This window comes from Dromiciops gliroides, chromosome 3 (genome assembly GCF_019393635.1).
Source record: "Dromiciops gliroides isolate mDroGli1 chromosome 3, mDroGli1.pri, whole genome shotgun sequence".
In the NCBI taxonomy this organism is placed as follows: domain Eukaryota; kingdom Metazoa; phylum Chordata; class Mammalia; order Microbiotheria; family Microbiotheriidae; genus Dromiciops; species Dromiciops gliroides.
The window spans coordinates 467,071,794-467,096,656 of NC_057863.1; positions in this window are offsets into that span (position 1 = coordinate 467,071,794).

Sequence of the window (24,863 nt, forward strand, 5' to 3'; positions counted from 1 at the left end):
CTTCATGCCATGGGATCTCAGACACAAGGATTACCCTTCAAAGATCACCAACAGATCCCCTCCGAGGGATGCTATCTGCTACACTTACATCAAGAATTACTGCCCTCCTTATGTCTTGCAGATACTGCTAAATAGATTTGTATTTTAAACTATTTTATTTGTATTTGAATAGAAACAAAACCTACATTATATTTGAATTGGCAAAATCATTCCTGATTGAAGCCTTTTTTGTGGTAAGCGCACATTTGACCAGTAACTTTCTCCTCTTATTTAAAAAAAAAAAAAACCACAACAAAACCTTTTATTGGCTCCATATGGTGACTTTGTGTGATTGCATTACAGTGTGCAGTCTGGAGCAATTTCATGTGGTTACACTTGACTGCAACAGATTCAATATATACTATAAGGTTTCTAACAACTTAACCTCAAATGTCCAGCTAAATAGATTTATATAGTGGCTTATTGTTAGTGTAGTGGTACAAGTGTAGATTATCAAAAAGGGATAAGGATTTCAAATAACTACAGGCAACTCTATAATATAATAGACTTGAGCAGTGGTGCAAATAATTGGAAATAGCAAAAAGTCCTGACACCATGTTTAGTCGGTGAGCTCAGGCCTGCTAATACTTCAATGGATCAATGATTTCATTGATATGGGTACTTCCTTCAATAGTATAGATCAAAATGCATCCATGCCTTCTAATCCCATATGATTCTTGTCCAAGTCCTCCTATAAATTCTCCAAAGAAAATCTACCCAATCTGCTGGAGACCTTCCTCTAGGTCTTAACATTTCATAAGTACAGTGTAACATTCATGGTGTCCAACTATTATCACTTACCCTCATTATATCTCAATTTCCTGTCATACATTTAACTTTGTTACTAGTCTCCCCATGGGACAGACATTTATGGGGATGAAGGGAGTAAGAAAATACCTGTGATATAGTATTCACCTGGAGTTTGGGCTTTTATGTATTGTTATTTATCTTTCATTTCAAAGATGACTAATGACATCATGGCATGATGTCTTGACTCCTGTGTGAATTGGATTTAAGTGAGGCAGAGTTGCACAAAGTCATAAACCTTACTCTGTCTTCCAGAGTCATCAAAGTCCATTGGCAAGAAAAAAGTCAAGAAGACTGGCGATAGCCTGGGATGGAGAGGATAACCTTGGCATCTTCAATGTATAACCAAGCTCTAAGCACTCCACAGCACCTGCTTCAGCTTCTTTCATGGCTGTTGGACAAATTGTTCTCATTTACCCATCCTCCCTTGGGAGGTCTTCACATGTTTGAGGTAGACATCTCTCTAACTCTCTGATGTGTATGAGGCCTGTCAGTTACCCATAACCTAGTTTAGCTATTTGCTGAGATGGTTTAGTGGGGTGAGACCACTGAGCATGCAACAGCTTTTTGGAGCCATAGGTTGTTGGTTGTTGTCCTTCATACTCAAAGAGGACCAAAATGACGTCACTATGTCAGGGTCAATGCACAGTGTGTCTGACTGTGGCTGATCAGAAGGTTCTATCACAGTTGGATACAAATAGCCCACATGACCATTTGGGAAATAGATGTCTCTAAATTTGTGCATCTCATATCTCTTTCAAGCTACCACCATTTTGCTTTGCTCATAGATCATACCACCTTCTTTGATATAGGCACACATGCTGGGTGGTCCTGTACCTTCATCTCTCATGTCTCACTTTTCCAAAGTTCTTCAGAGGGACCTTAAGAGTGTCCTTGTATTGCTTCTTCTGGCCTTCATGTGAACACTTGCCTTCAGGGAGTTCTTCATAAAATAGTCTGTTAGACAAATGTATGTTTGGCATTTGAAAAATGTGGCTAGCCCATTCGAGTTGTACTCTCTGCAGTAGAGTTTGAATGCTTAGCAGTTCAGCTGGAGAAAAAACCTCAATGTCCAGTACCTTATCTTACCAGGTGATCTTCACAATCTTCTTAAAACAATTAAATGGAAGCGATTCCATTTCCTGGCATGGCTTTAGTAGACTATTCAGGTTTTCCAGGCATACAACAATGAAGTCAGCACAAAAGCTCTGTAGAACTTCAGTTTGGTAGTCAGCCTAATACTTCTTCTCTCCCACACTTTCCTTTGGAACCTCCCAAACACTGAGCTAGCTCTAGCAATGTATGTGTCAACCTCATCATCTATGTGTGCATTCCTAGAAAGTTTACTGCCAAGGTAAATGAATTTATTCACAGCATATTTCCCATATTAGAAATTAAGACATCTTGGCATTATGAAAATAGTTTTGACCTTGTGAACTCCCTGAAAAGGGGGGGGTCTCCAGAGTATACTTTGAGAATAGCTGCTTTAGATGATCCCTTTTTTCTCTCTGAAACAAAAAAACCCTTTTTTTTTTTTGGCAAACACTAATATTCTTTGAATGATACTATATGCTTATGATGTAAAGAGTAAGTGAAGTCAAGTCAACAAGCATTTATTAAGCACCTTCTATGTGCAGGTAGTGTGTGAAGCACTGGAGATACATAGAAAGGCAAAAACAATCCTTGCCTTCTAGGAACACAACTATGTACAATCAATAAAACTATGCATAATCAATAGAGACAGGGTTGCCCTAGATTCAGGAGGAACTAAGTTCAAATCCAGCCTCAGACACTTGACACTTACTAGCTGTGTGACCCTAGGCAAGTCACTTAACTCTTAATTCCCCACAAAAAAAAATAGAGACAGGGCAGACTAGGGGTAATTTCAGAGGGAAGGCACTAAGATTAATCATCACAGTCTCTGAAGAATGAAACTTGTTGACTACCCAAAAAGTCATGTGCACACATGTGGTAGAATTAAATAGGCTGTACCATGTTGCCAATGATGAATTAGGCACACAAAAATGTCATAAATCATCCACAAGATGTAAGATCAGAAAAAGAGGCAGATAAGAGCTAGGGATAACTGATGGACAGTTGAACTTAGACAAGAGATCTAGTTAAGAGTTTCTTCATCATTTTTTGTGTCCTGGACCCCTTTGGTAGTCTGGGGAAATCTATGGACCTCATCTCAGAATAATGTTTTTAAATGCATAAGAAAAAAATATGTAGGGTTTCAAAGGAAACTAATTATATTGAAATACATATCAAGTTAACAGACCCAAGGTTAAGAACCCCTAATCTAGAGGAAGACCCCCAGTATGTCACTTTGACACCTGGGTAGAAGATTTATGGGAGGATATGTTGTATAGGATGAGATGTGAATAGACTGTAGTCTGTTCCTTTTTTTTTTTTTTTTTTTGTAGTCTGTTCTAACAGGAATTGAGGGAACAACCACATAGATGAGATCATAGGTCTATCAAAGTGCTACAAACTACACTAAGCTCATTGAGTATAGGAAACCTAATACTTTTGAAGCATTATTTTTTGTTGTTTTGGAACTGAGATTTCACTTTAGATTTTTATAATATTAGAACTGAAAGGAAGTGGTCATCTAACCCCACCCCTTTCACTTTACAAATAAGAAAACTGAGGTGCAGAGAGGTTCATTGACCTCACCACCTCACAGAACTGAAAGTAGAATTGTGGTTTCCTGAGTCATAGCCCAATGCTCATTCACAAGATGACCTTTATACAGTACATCCCCAGCACCTAACCCAATGTCCTATGTAAAATAGATCTGTTAGTGTTGGTAGTTTAAGATGGAGGAGACAGGATAGGGTGCTTGGTACTACTTGCTCTCCTAGGCAATCTGGTGTAGTTAGTGCCTTTTATTTTTATTATTGACGTCTCACTTTTCAAGCAAAATCCGTCTCTGGATCCAGAGACTAGTTGAACAGGAAGGAATTTTCAAAGACAAACCAAGGGACATCATATGTCAAACATCTGGGTGAGCCCTAACCCTCTGGGCCACTGTTTTTCATTCCAAGGTGTGAGATTAACTTAGTTTTAAAAAATGTATTAAGTGCCTATGCATATATGGCATGCTATATGTGCGTATATATACATACATTATATGTATTATTTGTATATTATACATGTCTATTATAATATAATCTGTGTATGTATGTGCATACTTATCTACCTTGTATATATATGTTATATTATGCATAGTATTTATAGAAAATATATCTATGTATTTTTATATGCATAGGGTGGGCCAAAAGCCACAATGTTTTAATGACTTTTTGAAAATTAATTTAAAAAATGTTTTGCCATTTGCAAGATTTTACTTTTCACACATAACATAAATTCATTTCCTACATATACTGTATATGATGCTATGGTATTGTAAATTAAAAACAAAAAATAAAGGAGTTATTAAATATAGAAACCTCTTCATGACTTTTGACCCATCCAAAATGGGGAGAGAGAGGGAGAGAGAGAAAGAGGGAGAGAGAGACAGAGAGACAGAGACAGAGAGAGATTGTCAACATAGTGAATAGAGCAATGGACTTGGATTCAGAACCTGAATTCAAAATTGGCCTCAAACACTTACTAGCCATGTGATCCTGGGCAAGTCATGTAACTTCTGTCTGATGTAGTTTTCTCTTCTGTAAAACAGGGAGATGCTATCTGTTATCTCCTAGGATTGTTGTGAATATAAAATGAGATCCTATTTTTTTTAAAGCACTTTGCAAACCTTAAAATTATATCTAAATGCTAGCTATTATTATTATTGGGGCAGCTAGGTGGCACAGTAGAGATAGACTAACAGGCTTGGAGTCAGGAAAACTCATCTTCATGAATTTAAATATGTCTTTAGACACTTATTAGTGAGTCACTTAATCTTGTTTGCCTCAGTTTCCTCATTTGTAAAATGAACTAGAGAAGGAAATGGCAAACCACTCCAGTATCTTTGCCAAGAAAATCTCAAATGGGATTGCAAAGAATTGGACATGACTGAAAAATGACTGAACAAGAACAATTATTACTGTTACATATATCCTGTGTATATGCATTTGTGTTTGGTTTTTGTCTGGACCTGTGTTTTGTCTCTCCTGTGTAGGGAAGTCTCTGTGAGGAAACTCCTTCCACAGATGCAGATCAGAAACTCATCTACAATTTATAATTTTAGTGATTTGCCTAGGACACATAAAGGTTATGTGATCGGCCCATGCTCACACAATCATTATATGTCAGAGACAGTATTTGAACCTGTCTTTCTGACTCCAAGCCTGCCCTCTGTCCATTGTGTCATTGTCTCTTGTGTATTTAACAATACAAATTATTTGCGCCTTGAGATCTGCATCCGTTTAAAGAACCCCGGGAGCTCTGGAGAAATAGTGTTACATATAGTCATGGCTTAAAGGACCTCCCTGGGAGAATCACAGAGGTTGAGTACCTGACCTGGAATTTTCTTTCTTTAAAAATACATTATTGCAGGATGTGCTTCTTCCATTTTATAGAAGCAACTAGAAACCTTGCTCAGTCTGCTGTCATTTCTGTTCTAACAAATACATTTTAAAGAAAGGAAAGATCCATTTCAACAACTTTGCAGCGACTTCCTTGAATTCCTACAGAGCAAATTTGATTGCAGCAGATGTGCTTACCCCGTCAGAATGATCAAGCCAAGGAAGCTTTTACTCCTCCTGAAAATCACAACATTTTGACTTTTTGACACATCATGCGAGATGTGTTCTTCTAAAGACAGAAAGAAAAGCTATCTAGTTAGTACCAATGACTGTGTGTCAAATAAGGAATCAGGAATTGTTGAGGACTTTTTTTTAGGGATCAACAGTCTCCCAGGGTTAAGATGTTTAATTTGTGTTTAAAGTGTGGTCATTTTAACCAGACCCTGAGTGAATTTTCTGTGTCCAGCTCTTCTATTAACTCACCATCCCTTCCTTTTCACTCAGAATTGGAGGTAGGCAGTTTTGGTTTTTGGTTTTTGTTTTTTTTTGACAGGGCAATGAAGGTTAAGTGACTTGCCCAGGGTCACACAGCCAGTAAGTGTCAAGTGTCTGAGGCTGGATTTGAACTCAGGTCCTCTTGAATCCAGGGCCAGTGCTCTATCCACTGTGCCACCTGGCTGCCCCAGTAGGCAGTTATTTTTTTAAAAAGTCATATCCTTTCCTTTACATCAGTCTTTTTTTTTTTTTTTTTTTTTGGTGCAGGGCAATGAGGGTTAAGTGATTTGCCCAGGGTCACACAGTTGGAAAGTGTCAGGTGTCTGAGGCTGCATTTGAATTCATGTCCTCCTGAATTCAAGGCTGGTGCTTTATCCCACTATGCCACCTAGCTTTCCCCTACATCAGTATTCATAGGGCTGATTGGGCAGACAGAGTAGCTTATGCTGTTTTGATATTGAAAGAGCTCTCCTTAACAGTTGTCCAAGATTCCCTACCTAATCACAGTGTACTGAGGACTTCTATAAATCAGACAGGACACACTGGTGTGATGCCATGTTTGTTATATGACAATTTTCCCCACTATAATAATGTTACATTTCCATACTGGAAGGTTTACAAAAACATTTTCATCATAACAATACCATGAAGTAGGTAGGACAAGTACTATTAATCCACCCCTCCCCCCCGACCTTTTTCCAGGGCAATGAGGGTTAAGTGACTTGCTCAGGGTCACACAGCTAGTAAATGTCAAGTGTCTGAGGCCGGATCTGAACTCAGATGCTCCTGAATCCAGGGTTGGTGCTTTATCCATTGTGCCACCTAGCTGCCCCTAATTACTTCTCATTTTACAAATAAAGGAATTAATGCCTTCTCCATAGCTTTCTCTGAGGAAAGATTTGAATTCAGGTCTCTTGACTTTAGGGGATAACAATCTTTCTACTATATCTTCCTGCCTCGTGCTTGATATCCCCTTTCCTAAAAAAGTTCAAAAAGTACCTCATACGTCACTAGGCAAGGCCCTTTCACAAAGACCAAATGTGCTGAATGAAGGTTTTGCTTTTGTCAGTTCCCATTATCATTCTTTCAGGAACCCACATATATAGTAGCTGGTTATAATAATGTGTTTTTAGTGACGTGGAGACATGTTATATATGTTAAGAAGCACCATATGCTTTTAGGCTATAAACACATGAAAAATACCAATACCTTTTGGGGGGAAGCAATTGGGGTTAAGTGGCTTGCCCAAGGTCACACAGTGTCTGAGTTCAGATTTGAACTCAGGTCCTACTGACTCTAGGCCTGTGCTCTACCCACTGCACCACCTCCCTGCCCCCAAATACCAATACATTTAAAAACCATTTATTTTGCCCAGTCATCTTTACCATCCCCTCCTGTAATTAGTAGTAACCATTTCTATGTTTTTTCCTCCTCTGGCAACTCATCTCACTGAGATAAACATATTCCTAAATCCCTCCAAATCACTTTCAACACATACACCAACAACAATTTAGCAAAAGATAATTTAAAAACAAGGCAAAATTTAGTCTATTTCTTCTACACCTGTTACCTTGTTTATTTTTGGATCTAGAATTGAGGTCATATACTAATTTGCATGATGAAGTTAATTGAAGGGGAAAAAAATATCCAGCAACCTAAGGGTATCTGGGAGGGGGTCAGAGGAAGAGTGTTTCAAATTCTTCTTCAGTCATCTGCATATACTTTTTATCACTTGGAGGTAGCCAATAAGATTTAAAAAATAAGTTTCTATTGATTTCTTTTTATATCACAATAATTGCCTTCAGTATTCCTCCTTCTTCTGTAGAACTATTTCATTTAAGAAACAAGATCTTTAAAAGGAGAGAAATAAAATCAGCATAACTGACTATACATGGAAAAAGTCTGACAATATGTTCACTCATTGACCTGCTTTTGCAAAGCAGTGGGGTGGAGTTATCATCTCATATCTCTTCATTCTAGACATACTTGTTCTCTGTAATTTCGCAACATTCATTTTTGGTTATTGTTGTTTTTTCCCCATTTACATTGTTGTAGTCATATTTTGTGTTGTTTTATTCACTCTGTTTACTTCATTGTGCATCAGTTCATGTAGATATTTCCATGTTTCCCTGTATTTGTCACATTTATCAATTCTTACTGCACAGTACTATTCCACTGTATACATACACATATACATATATGCATACACATACATAAACATATACATATATGTTGTATTTATATGTATGTGGAATTCTAATCAGCAACTTCCTTGGGATGTAAGCCTAATGGTAGAATCTCTGGATCAAAGGATATGGACATTTGAGTAATTTCATTTACATAATTTGAAATTGCTTTCCATAATGGTTATACTGATTCATAGCTCCACCAACAATGCATTAGTGTGCCTATATTTCCACAATACTGAGTCTGACCATTTTTCGTCATCTTTGCCAATTTGCAGAATGTGAGGTTGAAACTTCAGAGTTGTTTTGATTTGTATTTCACTAATTAGTGATTTGGAGCATTCTTTCACATTACTGTTACTAGTTTGTAATTCTTCTTTTGAGAATTGTTTGGTGATGTCCTTTGACTATTTATCTACTGGATGATGACTTTTGGGTCAATAAGATTTTATTCCTGCTGGATTTGAATTTTTAAAAAGTGACTCTTTAGGAAAAAAAAAAGATTTATACCAATGTTTTTTCAACTGTCAATCAGCTGATTTAATCAGGAAGGTTTGTTAGTTGGTTTGTCTGAATATAATATGTAGAGCTGGAAAGTACCTTAGAGATCACTGAATCCAAACTTCTCATTTTAGAAATAAAGGAACTGAGGACCAGAGAGGTTAAGTGACTTACATAAAGTGACACAGATAGTAAGTAAGGCTTTGAGTCTATGTACTGAGACTCTAAATATGGGGCTCTTTCCAGACAATAAAATCCAGACATTCTCAGGGCCAATCTGCTTTATTCTTCTGACTAATTAAGTACACAAGTATTCATTTCTATAATTTTAATGATTGAATCTATATTGAATCATTTGTTCACAAATGGTCATTGATTCTCTTGTTAATTCTGTCAAAGGTTTGTGTTTGATTACTTTAGTCAATCAGAAAATTATCAATTTAATATGGATTAGTAGAGTTCCTCCATAAAGATCTAATCCCATGCTAAGGTGAAGAAGCTATCCTGAGTTCTAAAGGAGTACAACTGATAAACTAGGGCAGATTTTGTCATGATGGGAAGGCTTTGAGTACTGTGCCAATAACATAAAGTTTGCTTTCTAAGGACCAACCTAGCCAAGTACAACATGGCTGTCCATGATGCATATAAAAATACAAAATAGCCTGCATGCTTTCCTGATGCTTCTGTAGTGATGGTAAGAGAGTGGTGGAAAGATTGAGAGAAAATAATCAAAGTCACAGGTTTATGAATACCTATTAACTTTAACCTAGCTATTAATACTCGGTTTCCCTTTCTAATTATCACCAAGTGGACGTAACTAAAGGAATTTAATTGTATTAATCTTAATGTTCTGACTACAAATGAAACCAAAAGAAAAAAATGAAGTTGTAGCTAAATGGGAGCCAAGCTCATCTCCTCAGAGAGGAAAATAAAGATATTAGCTGAGTCAATTTTGCCATGTGTCCCAAAGCAACAAGAAACATTTCATTGGAATACTTGGTCATATTACAATTGCAGTGCTCATGATAAGCTACTGTCATACAGTAAGATACACACATTTGGGTTTTGAGGATTCAACTTTATGAGAAGTTTCATTGAATGCCCCTACTTTGACTTAGCAGACATTTCTTCACACTTAGGATGAATTTGCATTTTACACGGAGCAGCTGAGGACTGCAAAACAAGAAATACCATTGAGTCATCTTTGCAGTTGTGTAGTTGGAAGGTGTTGCATTCATTTCTCCTCCCTGTGTACTTTTAGTTTGCTAGTTTATAGATGTGATAATTTCATGCATCTGGCTTCCTAAAACAAAGTAAATATTCAACAGAGTTGGGACCACAGACACAGTCTTTCCCACCTCATCTTCCTGTATGTCCAAAATCAACATGGTATTAACTTGTTGGGTAAGTATGTTATAATTTTCATTGATTTCTTTTTAACTTTACTATTATGTTTATTTGGTTTGTGTGTGCTTAAATGTCAATTATATAAACAATGTATATCAAAGAATGTTAAATGGGTATTAATTTGGGGATTTAAGAACATATAACAATTTGTCCCACTGAATGTAATGGTAATTACCCTTTCCACCCAGGAATTTCAGCTAGGAGGGGTTTCTCCATAATGGATTACTTTCAAAACGCTGGAAAGGATTGTTTGCAAAAACAAAACAAAAACGAACTATTGTGAAAACAATTTCTGCTTATGCATCAACATAGCAATAATAGCATTAGTGCTAGAAAGAACCATGGAGATCACAGATCTAGATGTGAAAGGGATCTCAGAGGTCATTTAGTTCTACTCTCCTATTTTACACAATGAAATTGAAGCCCATGAAGGTTAAATGACTTACTCAAGGTCACACAGTAGGCATTAGAGGTCAGATTTTAATCATTGTTCTCTGACTATAGTCAATGATCATTCCTTTGTTCAGTGAGGTGTAATTATTGGAATGATGCCAGCTGCTGCAGAGCTACTTTAGGAAAGCTCCCCGATGAGGAGAAGGCATCTCAGGACAAACCATGTGGTCAGTTCCTTGGCATCAGGAAGTGATGTTTGCTCGTGGATACTGTCTTTCAAAGCTACCAGCCAATCAACTTGAGGAGCCTCCCATTTCTGGGAGGAGGACATGAAGTAGGAAGCAGATGCTGGCGGGGGGGGGGGGGGGGGGGGGGGGGGGGGTTCTTCCTCTTTTGGTTCCTGACTTTGCCGGGTCAGATGATGGGGTCTCTTAGAAATAGCTAGATTTTTACCTTTTTCTCCGATCTTAATGCTCTTTAATAAATACTTAAACACTTAAATACTCTTGCTAAAGCTTATAATTTATTGGTGAACATTCATTAGATTTTAGATAGTATAGCTAGAATTTTAACTCCTTACAGAGGGGAAGATAATGAAAGTATGGGGAAAACAAGTTTGGACATTATTAATACAAATACTTGGTGACCAAGAGAGAATTAATAATTCTCAACCTATATACCTCCTTTATCATCTCTTTAAAGGCTTTCCGGGCAGCTAGGTGGCACAGTGGGTAAAATAGCAGCCCTAGATTCAGAAGGATCTGAGTTCAAATATGATTTCAGACACTTGACACTTAATAGCTATGTCACCCTGGGCAAATCACTTAACCCTCATTGCTCTGCAAAAAAAACCAACAAAAAACCCCCAACAACAACAACAACAATAAACAAAACAAAACAAAAACAATAAAGGCTTTCCAAGAATAATGTATCAAATAGTACCAATGCATTAATGATACCCTCAATGAGCACATCAGTAGGGAACTGGAAGGTTTTCACAAACAGTGTTATATAACAGAACACATCTTTACCACCACACAATCGCAAGAATATGAGATGTCTCTCTGCTTATTATTTGTTGACTATAAAAAAAAAGTAGATTAAGGAGAGTAAAACAGCATTAAAGATTCTCTTACAACAAGGTATTTTCTAAACATCAAAATTGCATGAAAAATAAAAGAGATGTCCTTGTTCTTACAACTAAGGTAATTATCATTAAAGTCAATGGGACACAGGTTTATGTGTTCCTAAACCCCAAATTTTATACCCATTTAATAATCTTTGGGACAGGTAGGCGGTATAGTGGATAGAGCCACTGGGTTGGGAATCAGGAAGACTAATCTTTCTGAATTCAAATCCAGCTGTGTGACCCTGGGCAAGGCACTTCACCCTGTTTGCCTCAGTTTCCTCATATGTATAATGAGCTAGAGAAGGAAATGGAAAACCACTCCATTATCTTTGCCAAGAAAACCCCAAATGAGGTTATGAAAAGTTGGTCATGAATGAAATGACTTGACAACAATAGAAAACATTTTTTGATATACATCATTTATGTAATTGACATTTAAACACACAGAAAAAATGCCCTCTGATCATAATTATCAGTCAAGACATAAAACAGGGAGATATAGTCACAAAGGTATTCATTGATATCATGGAGGAAATCAAATACAAATTGAAGAGAGATTTCCTGCAAATAGCAAGGTCAACCAGATGCTACTATTTACAGATGACCTTGTACTGGTTGCCCAGAAACACTATAGTACCTCCTAAATATGATCTATAAAGATTTAAGAGTTTGGCCTAACCATTCACAGAGTGAGAACCAAATGAATGAATAATATCTGTTGTCCAAACAATGACATGCAATTAAATAGATTACCTATAAAGATTGTCCATCAATAGATTTTTCTTTCTTTTTTCCCCCATTTATTTAGAATTTAATTTTTTCCCAAATTCTGTGTAAAAACAAATTTTAACATCGATTTTTAAAACGTTGTGTTCCAAATTGTCTTCCTCATGAAAAAGGGGAAAGGACCCACATGTACAAAAAATTTATAGCTGCTTTTTTTGTGGTGGCAAGGAATTGGAAATTGAGGGGCTGCCCATCAATTGGGGAATGACTGAACAAGTTGTAGTATATGAAGATAATGGAATTCTATTGTGCTGTAAGAAATGATGAGCAGGAGGAGTTCAGAGAAACCTGGAAGGACTTGCATGAACTGATGATAAGTGAGATGAGCAGAACCAGGATAACATTGTACACAGTATCATCAACATTAGGTGTTGATCAACTGTGATAGACTCGATTCTTCTCAGCAATACAATGGTACAAGATAGTTCTAAAGGACTCATGATGGAAAAGGCTCTCCAAATCCAGAAAAAAAAAAGAACTGTGGAATATGGATGTAGTTTGAACCATACTATTTCTTTCAGTTTTGGTGCTGTTTTTCTTTTTTGAGGTTTTTCCTTTTTGCTCTGATTCTTCTCTTATGACTAATGCAGAAATATGTTTAATGTTATTGTACATATATAACCAAATCAGATTACTTGCTCTCTTGGGGAGGAGGGAAGGGAGGAGAGGGAGGGAAAAAATTTGAAACTAGAAATCTTATAAAAACAAATGTTGAAAACTAAAAAACAAAAACAAAAACAAATTCTCATTCTCCCTCCCTACCCAAATTCCCTTAAGAACTCAAGGAATTCAATGTAAGTTATACATGTGTAGTCATACAAAACATTTCCACATTAGCACATTAATTATGTTATGAAAAGAGAACAGAAAAAAAACTTTAGAAAAAGGAACTAAAAAAAAATATGCTTCAATCTGTACTCAGATACTATCAGTTCTTTCTCTGGAGATGAATTGCATTTTTCATAAGTCCTTCAGAATTGTCTTGGATCATTGTATTCTGAAAATAACTAAGTCATTCACATCTGTTATTTTATATATAGAACATTTCACTTTGGATAAGCTCATGTAAATCTTTCCAGGTTTTTCTGATAGCATCCTGCTCATCATTTCTTATAGAACAATAGTGTTCCATCATAATCTCATCCTACCATTCGTTCAGCCATTCCCCAATTGATGGGCATCTCTTCAATTTTGAATTCAGCTTTTTAATTTTTTCAAATTTTTTTTAAAGTGAGGCAATTGGGGTTAAGTGACTTGTCCAGGGTCACACAGCTAGTAAGTGTCAAGCATCTGAGGCCATATTTGAACTCAGGTCCTCCTGACTCCAGGGCTGGTGCTCTATCCACTGCGCCATCTAGCTGCCCCTTGGGGTTTTTAAAAAATCTCTTTTTGGATACCAACCTAGTAGTGGTATTACTAGGTCATGGTTTTATACTACTTTGGCCATAGTTCTAAATAGCTCTACAGAATGTTTGAATCAGTTTACAACTTTACCAAGAGTGTATTAATGTCTCATTTTACCCATATAGCTACAATATTTGTCATTTTCCTCTGCTGTCCTATTATCCAATCCAGTAGGTATGAGGTAGTAATCCAGAATTGTTTTGACCTGAATATCTCCAATCAATAGTGAGAACATTTTTTATATGGCTATAGGTTGTTTTGATTATTTCATCTGAAAACTTCATATCTTTTGATCATCTATCAATTGGAGAATGCCTCTTATTTTAACAAATTTGACTCAGATCCCTATGTGTTTGAGAACTGAGGTCTGTCAGACAAACTTGCTTCAAATTTTTTTTCATAGTTACTATTGCTAACTGTATTTCCCTCAATCCCATTCCTTCCCCAAAACACTCTATTTTCTTTTTTTCACCCTATCCCTCTTCAAAAATGTTTTGCCACTGACTACTCCCTCCCCCAATCTGCCCTCCCTTATTTCACCTCCCTTTATCCCCTTCCTCTCCTACTTTCCTGCAGGGTAAGGTAGATTACTATACCCAATTGAGTATGTATGTTATTACCTATTTGAGCGAATTCTGATGAGAGTAAGGCTTACTCACTCCCCCATTTCTCCCCCATCTTCCTCTCTACTCCACAAGCTTTCTCTTGCTTCTTTTATGTGAGATACTTTACGCCATTCCACCTCTCCCTTTTTCCCAGTACATTCCTCTCACCCCTAAATTTTATTTTTTAAAAGAAATCATCCCTTCATATTCAACTCGCACCTGTGCCCTCTATCTAAATATACTCCATTCAGCTATCCTAATAATGAGAAAGTTCTTATGAGTTACAAGTTTCGTCTTCTCATGTAGGAATGTAAACAGTTTAAACTTTTAATATCCCTTATGATTTATTTTTCCTGTTTACCTTTTTATGCTTCTCTAGGGTCCTGTATTTGAAAGTCCAATTTTCTATTCGGCTCAGGTCTTTTCATCACAAATGCCTGAAAATCCTCTCTTTCATTGAATTCCTATTTTCCCCTAAAGGATTATAATCAGTTTTGCTGGGTAGGTGATTCTTGGTTGTAATCCTAATTCCTTTGCCCTCTGGAATATCATATTCTAAGCCCTACGATCCTTTAAAGTGGAAGCTGCTAGTTCTTGTGGTATCTTGAGTGTGGCTCCACAATACTTGAATTGTTTCTTTCTGCCTGGTTGCAATATTTTCTCCTTGACCTGTGAGCTCTGGAATTTGGCTATAATATTCCTGGAAGTTTTCCTTTTGGGATCTCTTTCAGGAGGTGATTGGTGGATTCTTTCAATTTCTATTTTACCTTCTGCTTCTAGAATATCAGGGCAATTTTCCCTGACAATTTCTTGGAAGATGATGTCTAGGCTCTTTTTTTTGATCATGGCTTTCAGGTAGTCCAATAATTTTCAATTATGTCTCCTAGATCTATTTCTCAGGTCAGTTATTTTTCCAAGGAGATATTTAACATTGCCTTCTATTTTTTCATTCTTTTGGTTTTACTTTATTGTATCTTGATTTCTCATAAAATCATTAGCTTCCATTTGCTCAATCCTAATTTTTAAGGAATTATTTTCTTCAGAGAGCTTTTGTACCTCCTTTTCCAAGTGGACAATTTGGCTTTTCAATCTGTTGGCTTTTTTTCATGATTTTCTTACATCACTCTTATTTCTCTTTCCATTTTTCCTCTACCCCTCTTACTTCATTTTCAAAATCCTTTTTGAGCCTTTCTATGGCCTGGGACCAATTCATATTTTTCTTGGAAGCTTTGGATATAGGAGCTTTGACTTTGTTATCTTCTTCTGAGAGTGTATTTTGATCTTCCTTGTCACCATAAAACTTTCTAGGGTTAGCATTTTTTTCTGTTTGCTCATTTTCCCAGCCTATTTCTTGACTTTTAACTCTGTTAAAGTTGGGCAGTGTTTCCAGGGAGGAGGGTGGACTGTCCCAAACTTTAAGGAGTTTGAGCAGCTGTTCTCCAAGATACTTCTAGGAATTTGTAAGTCCTTAGTCTTCCAAAGATGTATGATTTAAGGAGAGGTATGTTTATCACTCTCCTGGCCTGTACTCTGGTCTGTAAGCAACCACAGGCCTGCTTTTCTACTCTAGAACCCAGAACAGAGTCCTCCTCCACTGTGTCTGCAAGCTCTGGTGTGCTTTTGTTCCTCTCCCACCTGGGACTGTCACCCAAGAATGTGACACACATCTGAGCATGGGCAAAATGACAGAGTCCTGCCTCAGTACCAGCAAAGAGGCTCCTGTAATCTCCCCCTGTCCAAGTGCTTGACCCACCATCCATGGGTTTAGTTCCAGAAGCAACTGCTGCTGTAGCTGATTCAGAGGCTCCCAAGTTAACTGGTTAACTGGAATGGCCTGCACTGGGGCTGGATCTGTGCCGGTGCAGCCTGGGCTGGGCTGCACTCCACTATCATCCTAGTGCAACAGACCTTTGCTGCCAACCTTTTAAGTTGTCTTTGGCTGGAAAATGATTTCACTTTGTCCTTTTGTGGGTTCTTCTGCTCAAAGAATTGTCTTATGGCATGAAATGAAGGTATTTGAATGTGTCTTGGAGAGAGCTCAGGGAAGTCACTGCCTTTCCTCTTCCATCTTGGCTCCACCCCCATCAATATATTTTTCAAGGTGTCCCAAAAGTCTCTAATAGATTATATATTGTTCACACACATATGTTTGTGTGTATCTTGAATAGACATTGAAGATATTTCTAGTTAGGTCTGGAATTATATAGGAGCAGGAAAGCAGAATTAATTGCCTTTGGGAAATTTCAAACCTCATTTATTGAACTGCAGTTTCTCCCCAAAGTCTTTTTATTACCAATATTAAAACAGTGTGCCTCCATGGAAAGAGCACTGGCTCAGAAGTTATTGGATTGATATTTAAATCCTAGCTTTGGTGCCTACAATCTGTATGGCCTTGGTCAAGTCACTTAAACTCCCTCAGCTTAATTTCCTTACATGTAAAATGAAGGTGATGGATCAGATGTTCTCTGAGATCCCTTGCAGCTCTAGCTTCTGGTATTTTTGTAACAGGGATTGTGCCCCATGGAGCATGTGTGGGAAAGGATGTATAGAGACTCCTGAGGAGGAAGAGTCACTAACTCAGTAGACCTTTAAAAAGTGTGACTCTATATTTGGTACCTCTTTCTTCCTATCTTCAGAGCAAAATCTTTGAGCCTCACCCTAGAAGGATGGTCTGGGAGCTGGTGAACTTCCCCCAGCCCAGCAGCATGGTGAACAGCTAGGTCAGGGCATCAGCAAGGAAAACTCATAAAGCTGAGAAATTTGGAGGTCCTTGGTCCCTCAGGGTTGCCTGGAAGCAGAAGGAGAGATCTGAAGCCACATCTTACTTAGAGAAGATGGCCACCAGCAAAAGGATGAACCCAACTTATGACTTGACTTGCCAAAAGATATGGACTTGAAGGGAATTGTTTGGACATAGTAGTGCCAAGGTGAAATGTAAAATACCCATTTAGCAGCCCTGCAAACTGTTTCATGTTTAGATGTTTTCATCTGTTTAAAATTGTTGAACATTGGTTTCAATTTTATTTAACAAGAAATTGAACAGAAATAGCAATGCAAATTGTTCAAAATATTCAACTATAATTACATGACTTTTAAAGTTTTAAACTTACATTGGTTGTCAGCAACCAAACCCTTTTGCTCTACATGAAACATGATGCTTTCTATAAAACATTTGGAAAGGGAATATTGATAACTGCTCCCTATCTTCAAAGTTAGTGTCTTCTGCAGTCCTCCAGGTACCACTCCAACAATCATCCACATAATGTTAAGTGTGAAGGAAAAACCAAAGCAAACCTTGTTAAGGTAAGAGCCATCTCAGGTGTGTTCACCTGGCTCCACAGGCCCAGGTGGTTGGTGCCTGAGTGGGCTTGGTGTGTCTGATGAATTCAAAGTCTTCCAAATGATGACCAGAGTCAGTTGAAGAAGGTCAGAGAGGAGTCCCAAGACTCCAGTGCCCAGACTGGGGGAACTTCTGAGGCCACAAACCTCAAGAAACAACTCTAGATGTTTTAATAGTAGTTACATCTCGTCAAAGTGTGATTATGAGTCTTTTTTTTTTTTTTAGGATTTCTTTTATGTGGAGGAAATAAATAGCTGTCATATCTAATTTACATTGTTCATTATTTCTCTGTTCCCTGATTTTGAGGAGACCTAAGATGTGGATTAAACTCCAGCTTTAAACAATTTTTCCCAAGGTCTGGGGTTAGGGGAGGGAAAGGGGTGGTGAGAGAGAACAAAGCACCAAAGAATGTAAAAATGGGCCTGACCCCTTTTTAGGATCCAGGATCCCCCCAGGAATGAACCTGATCTACATGTGAAAGGGTCCACTACTGAGAGGAGCCCCTTGGTCATAAGAAAGAAGGAAGTATGTTAGCACTTTGATTCAGAAGTAGGTTTTTAGATTATGATTCTATAATATGCTATCTTTATACAAGGGCTTCTTAAACTTTTCCCACTCGCAACCCCTTTTTACCAGAGAAATTTTTGCATGACCCCGAGTATACAAGTATATAAAATAGGTGTACATAATCTTTTACTGTTACTAAAAATTTCACAACCCCCACATTCAGTTACACAACACTATATGGGGTTGCAGCCCACAGTTATAAAGTCATAGTTATAAAGCTAGGCTTTATACTACATACTACCTATATAGTATATATAAAACTAATTGGTTCAAATCATAAAATAATACAAACTTCTAAGAATTTAAAAGAGCATCACTTAGAGGGTAATGGAAAGGCACATGATGGGTATGAGTGGGCTGTAACTCATAACAAATAAGGCACTACAAAAAACTGGAGTAGAGAATGTCATCAAAGAAACATATGGTCAAAAAGAGAAACTAGGTTAATCAATTGCCAAGAGTAAGAGGTAACCATTTGACAGTCTATGTTTTCCACTTATCTTTAGAATTTTAGGAGAAAATATAAAAGGCCCACATAATGTTGATTGATATCCTGTGATAAACCTATGAGAATACTTGGACAAGCATCACAATCCTGCATAGGAATAGATTAGAGGCAATATGCATCATTGGATGGTATATATATATATATATATATATATATATATATATATATATATATATGTGTGTGTGTGTGTGTGTGTGTGTGTGTGTGTGTGTGTGTATGTATGAACTCACAGACCCATCTGAGTGTAGAATTAACTTTAGCCATTTGAATATTTTTCTCTCTGAGTAAATTGCAACCTCAAGAGAAGGTATATTATCCATATAAAGAACATCTTGACACCATAGTCATGTTAGAATACTTATAATACAATAAACATTGTATTATTATAAACTACGTATCCTTATATGTTAGCTATGCATATGTTTGTTAGATAAACATATATTATTAAATACTGACATCATATTCTTCAGTTAATAACATTGCTTCAGCATCTTTCCTTTTCTCTCCTCCCCCTCCTTCCCTTTTTCTTCCTTTTCTCCTCCTTTCCTTTCCTTTCCTTTCCTTTCCTTTCCTTTCCTTTCCTCTCCTTTCCTTTCCTTTCCTTTCCTTTCCTTTCCTTTCCTTTCCTTTCCTTTCCTTTCCTTTCCTTTCCTTTCCTTTCCTTTCCTTTCCTTTCCTTTCCTTTCCTTTCCTTTCCTTTCCTTTCCTTTCCTTTCCTTTCCTTTCCTTTCCTTTCTTTTCCTTTCCTTTCCTTTCCTTTCCTTTCCTTTCTTTTCCTTTCCTTTCCTTTCCTTTCCTTTCCTTTCCTTTCCTTTCCTTTCCTTTCCTTTCCTTTCCTTTCCTTTCCTTTCCTTTCCTTTCCTTTCCTTTCCTTTCCTTTCCTTTCCTTTCCTTTCCTTTCCTTCTTTCCTTCCTTCCTTCCTTCTCCCTGTCTCCCAAAGCCTGGAAATGCCACAGACATTCATGGGCTCAATCATCCTGCTAATAGGCATAGAAATTTTGACCTACTCCATTTATGACATGGGTCTTAGGCAGCCTGGTGTGCCCCCCCACCTCTGCCCCCACCCCCACCCCATCCCATTCCAGGTTACTCACCATATTTGTTTGGGATTTACTGTGGATACCAGATCAGCTTTAGCCCTACTGGTACTCAGAACTCCTGAACTCAAGCAATCCATTAATCTTCCCTCGTTGTAGGGATTACATGTGTGCACCATCTTGTCCAGCAACATATTTTCTAACATGCAGTTATTAAATTGATTCTGAATTTCAATATGAGGACAAGAAGCTTCTTGTTTAAGTATAAATAACATGTGAAAATCTGAAAACTAAGCCCTTTCTCTTGTCATAATAAAAATAGCTTCTCAGAATAATCTCATTATTGTATACCTTCCCAAAGCAGTTACTCTCCAATTGTATGCTGACAGAATTCTGATAAATAGAGTGCTTGTATGATTTGAGGAGTGGGAATTGTATCCTTGTGAGTTGAGCAGATAAGACCTTGTAGCTTGGATGTTTTCCCATTGCTATGGTATCTAAGTGGTGAGCCAAGAAATAGTAAATGTAGTGCAGATTGCAACGTAGGTAAGAAGGAGTCTAATGGTTGTTATAATGGTTAAGTCTGTGCTACTTTTACAGTGAAATCAGTTGGATCAGATCATGATTAGATCATGAAAAATGTTCATTAGATACACCTTATTGAATCAGTTAAATGGAAGATGGTTGTTTCTTCTTTAGAATGTTGAGGTCATGTCTTCATTTTTCTTTATGGTGAGTGCAAGTCCTATTTGTAGGTCAAGCATGGAACATTAAATAGTCCATGTGATTTCAAGAGTTATGCAATACTCTATTGGACCCAAAATGTTTCTTGCATGGACCTTCCATGGTATTGCCCTCCTCATCTAAGTGACCTATAATTCTCATTATTAAGATTACTGATAAATTTGCTAGAGAGCCATAATTAGGGTGGGATGACTGAATTTTTTGCTCATGTGCCAAAACTTGGAGGGTGCTGACATCTTTTTTGATCGGTGGTACCATAGAAACAACTGAGCTCAGCACCTAGTTAACAGGAATAATTAAGTAAAATAAGAAGTTACCATATGGTCTTTCCCTTACTTCTGGAGTATATGTATTTCCCTAGGATGCTGTGCCCTTAGTAAGTTTTCCCACTAGCTCTTTTGCTGCCAGTTTCCCTGAGTACAAAAATTGCGAGTTATGGCTCTGGTTGGGGGATAAATATGAGAGCATTGTGTCCAGAATATCTTAATTTTTAAATGTACATATAATACCTATAAAATATCTTGTTTTTTCATAATGACAAATAAGCTTATTAATGATAACAGCTGATATTTTGGTAGTGTGTTATGGTTACAAAGCATTAAATTTACATCAATTATCTCATTTTATCCTCACAACACTACTGTGAGGTAAGTTTAAGAATTATTCTTGGTTTCTGAATGAGGAACTGAGACAGAGATGCCCAAGGGTACATAACAAATAGTGTGAGATCATTAGTGTTGAGGGGGGATTCAGATATCATCTAGTTCAGGGGGTCTTAACCTTTTTTGTGTCATGGACCCCTCCAGCAGTGGTAAAAAACCCATGGAGGGGCAGCTAGGTGGCGCAGTGGAGAGAGCACCGGCCCTGGAGTCAGGAGTACCTGAGTTCAAATCCGGCCTCAGACACTTAACACTTACTAGCTGTGTAACCCTGGGCAAGTCACTTAACCCCAATTGCCTCACTAAAAAAAAAAAAACACAAACAAACAAACAAAAAACCATGGAACCCTTCTCAAAAATGTTTTTAAGTGCATAAAACAAAATACATAGACTTACACAAAAACGATTTTTTAAAAAGTTGTCCATTTAAAAAAGTTCATTGGCCCCATGTTAAGAACCCTAGATCTAGTTCTTATTTTATAGATGAGAAAACTGAAGTTTAGAGAAAGTGGTATGTCCAGGGCCATGCAGCCTTTTAGTGGCAGAGCTAGGAATAGAACCCAACTTTCCTAACACCCAGTACAGTATCTTCTCCATGCCATGCCATTATCCAATTAACTAGCTAAGTGAAGGTTGGCTCTATGGGAATGAGATCTGAGATGGGTAAGTTTCAGTGAAGGAAAAGAGTAGGGGCCGGGATGGTAGAGAGTGTAATGACTAGGAACATGGCAGGTTCTGAGTATACAGAAGTAGGGATGGTAAAGAATGATGAAGCTTGGGGTAGAAATGGAGGGAAATTATAAGTGGATGTGTTTGTATAGAGGAAGAAGTAGGTGCCAAAGGGAACCTTGACCTCATTAGCATGAAGGGGGTGTCATTGACCAAGTTCTCCATGCAGAAAGCCCTTAGTGGAATCACAAGGTGCTAAACTGTGTAAAAATGATGTGTAATTATATATCTCTGAGTCAAGAAGAGAACAATACAATTGGCTGAGCAAACAGATTATACAAATCCCTGCCTGTTGTTCTTTTTCAGTCCTTTCAGTCATTTCTGACTCTTCACGGGTCCATTTGGGGTCTTCTTGGCCAAGATAAAAGAGTGTTTTTGCCATTTTCTTCTCCAGCTCATTTTACAGATGAGGAAACTGAGGTAACCAGGGTTAAGTGACTTGCTCAGGGTCACACAGCTAGTAAGTGTCTGAGGTTGAATTTGAACTCAGGTCTATCCTGACTCCAGGCCTATTAACTGTGCCATCTAGCTGCCCAGACACATATCTTCAAGGGCTTTAACTAGCTAAACCTTGGATGAATTTCAACAGCTCAAGAATTGCAGGTAGTTGTGGAGGAGACTGCTACAACTATATCAGAGCATAGCAAGAGGGGTGGTGGTGTGGTGGTGGAGGGATCAAGGATTTTTTTCTTTTCTTCTTCCACTGACCATAGCCCATCAAGCTGATGAGTTCATCAGGTAAAGATAAGGCAAAGTAGAGTGAGTGGAGAAACATCCTCCAGATAAAGATACAGTCAAGGAAGAAAGCAGCTTTGAGGAACAGGATGCCTGGCAGTAGAGAAGAGAGGCAACTATCTCTGGCCATGGAGAGAAGGAGTCCCTGGAAACCTTGACTGAGGAACAATGGTAGGAGAAATAACCTAATCCCTAACCTTGTGCAGGTTAGGCTAATTTTTCCTTCAAAGTTATTGAGACACTCCTTGACACTTGGTTGACACATTTGACATCATTTTCTCATCACCTTAGTGCAAAGCACCCACAAGGACCTGGAGAGGTTTTCAAATGTTTGACTGTGGGTCATGCTCAGCTGAATCAATTCAAAGGGACTCATACTGTCTGTCCTTGTTAAATATTCTTCTCCTGCTTTGGCTAAATAAATCTACTTTTGTTAACTCTCAAATGAGACAAATGTCTCATTTTGTTCCAATATCAAACTTAAATTACCAGTGGACTGGCCTGAGTCAGGCCCAAACCAGAATAGCAACTTATGCAGCAGAGATACTTCCTCAGTGGGAATCTGCGAGAAGACTTTTTGAAGAGAAAATTGACTTCTAGGTTGTGTTGTACCAGAATTTTTTAGTTGACTTTGCTATTCATTTGCCTACAAGTATACCTCATTACTGTTTTACTTGACATTTGAGCCCACTCTTGCTGTTGGTCCTGACAGTGTACTCCAGGTTTATGGGGTTATATTTTATAGCTACAATGACATCTTTTTTTGTTTGTTTGTTTTTGTTTTTGGTGAGGCAATTGGGGCTAAATGACTTGCCTAGGGTCACAGAGCTAGTAAGTGTTAATTAAGTGTCTGAGGCCAGATTTGAACTCAGGTCCTCCTGACTCCAGGGCTGATGCTCTATCCACTGTGCCACCTAGCTGCCCCTAGAATGACATCTTGATACTGCCTCTGTTTAAGAGCTAATTGTGTCTACTGACGGTTAATGGGAAACACACTAGTGAGAGCTAGTAACCAAACATAGGCTACCTTTAGAATTAGAGATACTCCTCACTCCCTGAGGATCCAACCAAGTGTGCTGAATGTAACAACTTTGAACAGCCCAGAGAAGGTGTTATACACAATTTTGCCTAGATCAATACCTATTTACAATACAAATCCCTATTTGGTTCTCTATTGGTCACACTAGTTTGATTTGCTAGTTCTGAGGCCCCCAACAGGGTTTAAGGGAAAAAGAAGCAAATAAAAGTGAAGGAGGAGCTAGTTCAGAGACTTGTGGTAGGTGAAAGATGAAATGTCTGAGGAAACAAAGGTTTGATCTTCTGAGCAAATCGATATATTAAGTAATGCATCATAATTGCCCAACAAACTGGGAGTAGACCTTCTCAGCTTAGTCTATTCAGGGAAGTATTAGTCTCCCCCAAATATAGGGGGAGAAAGACTTTTATACATTAAAAACAATTAATAAAATGAAGGCAATTGATTAAAAGAAAATTTCTAATTGGATGAAAGATTAGACACTTTCCAAATTGGGAGGGGGAGAGAAAACAGATGTGATTCTCTTTATTCAGAAAAAGAGGTGTCCCACTCCCTCAAATGTCTGTGAACAATCAAAGGAAAATGGAAACAATAACTGATTTATCAGTGTGGGGCCAGTTTTTGGATAAAACATATGGGTTGCTTGAGATGTACAATTGTGAGAAAAATCCTTGTATCAGTCTTTGGATCTGATCTGGTTTCTGGTCAGCATAACCTAGGTCCTTAGTTAAGGGTCTTTAAACAGCAGGTAGAGATGGTCCAGCTTCCCAGCCATTTGGAGCTAGGTTCAAATAATACAATAAGGTTTTCTCCCAATTCTCTCAATTGAATAAAGTTTTTTCAAAAGACAAAATTTGGACTAGACCCATAATTGAATAGAAAGGGACTTGAGCTAACTCCAGAATTGAGTCACAAGATAGAGTCAGTGTGATCCACTCAGTTCCCATGATTAACCACTTGTTTACCTAATGCTCTCAATTTCCCCAGACTTGAACTTGGAAAGATCCAATACCAGGGGGAAGAAAGGTAAAGAAGGAGAGGAAAAACAACAGAAACGAACCACAATTTTTATAGCAATTACATCTTATACAGAAAAGCAACCAAGGCCTACCATGGCATTCTTAGATACCTTGAAGACTCCACCCTCAATCAGAAGAGAATTAGGTTCCATGATTCTTAACCCAAAGAAGTAGGAAGGGGGCAGCTAGGTGGTGCAGTGGATAAAGCACCAGCCCTGGATTCAGGAGGGCCCAAGTTCAAATCCGGCCTCAGACACTTGA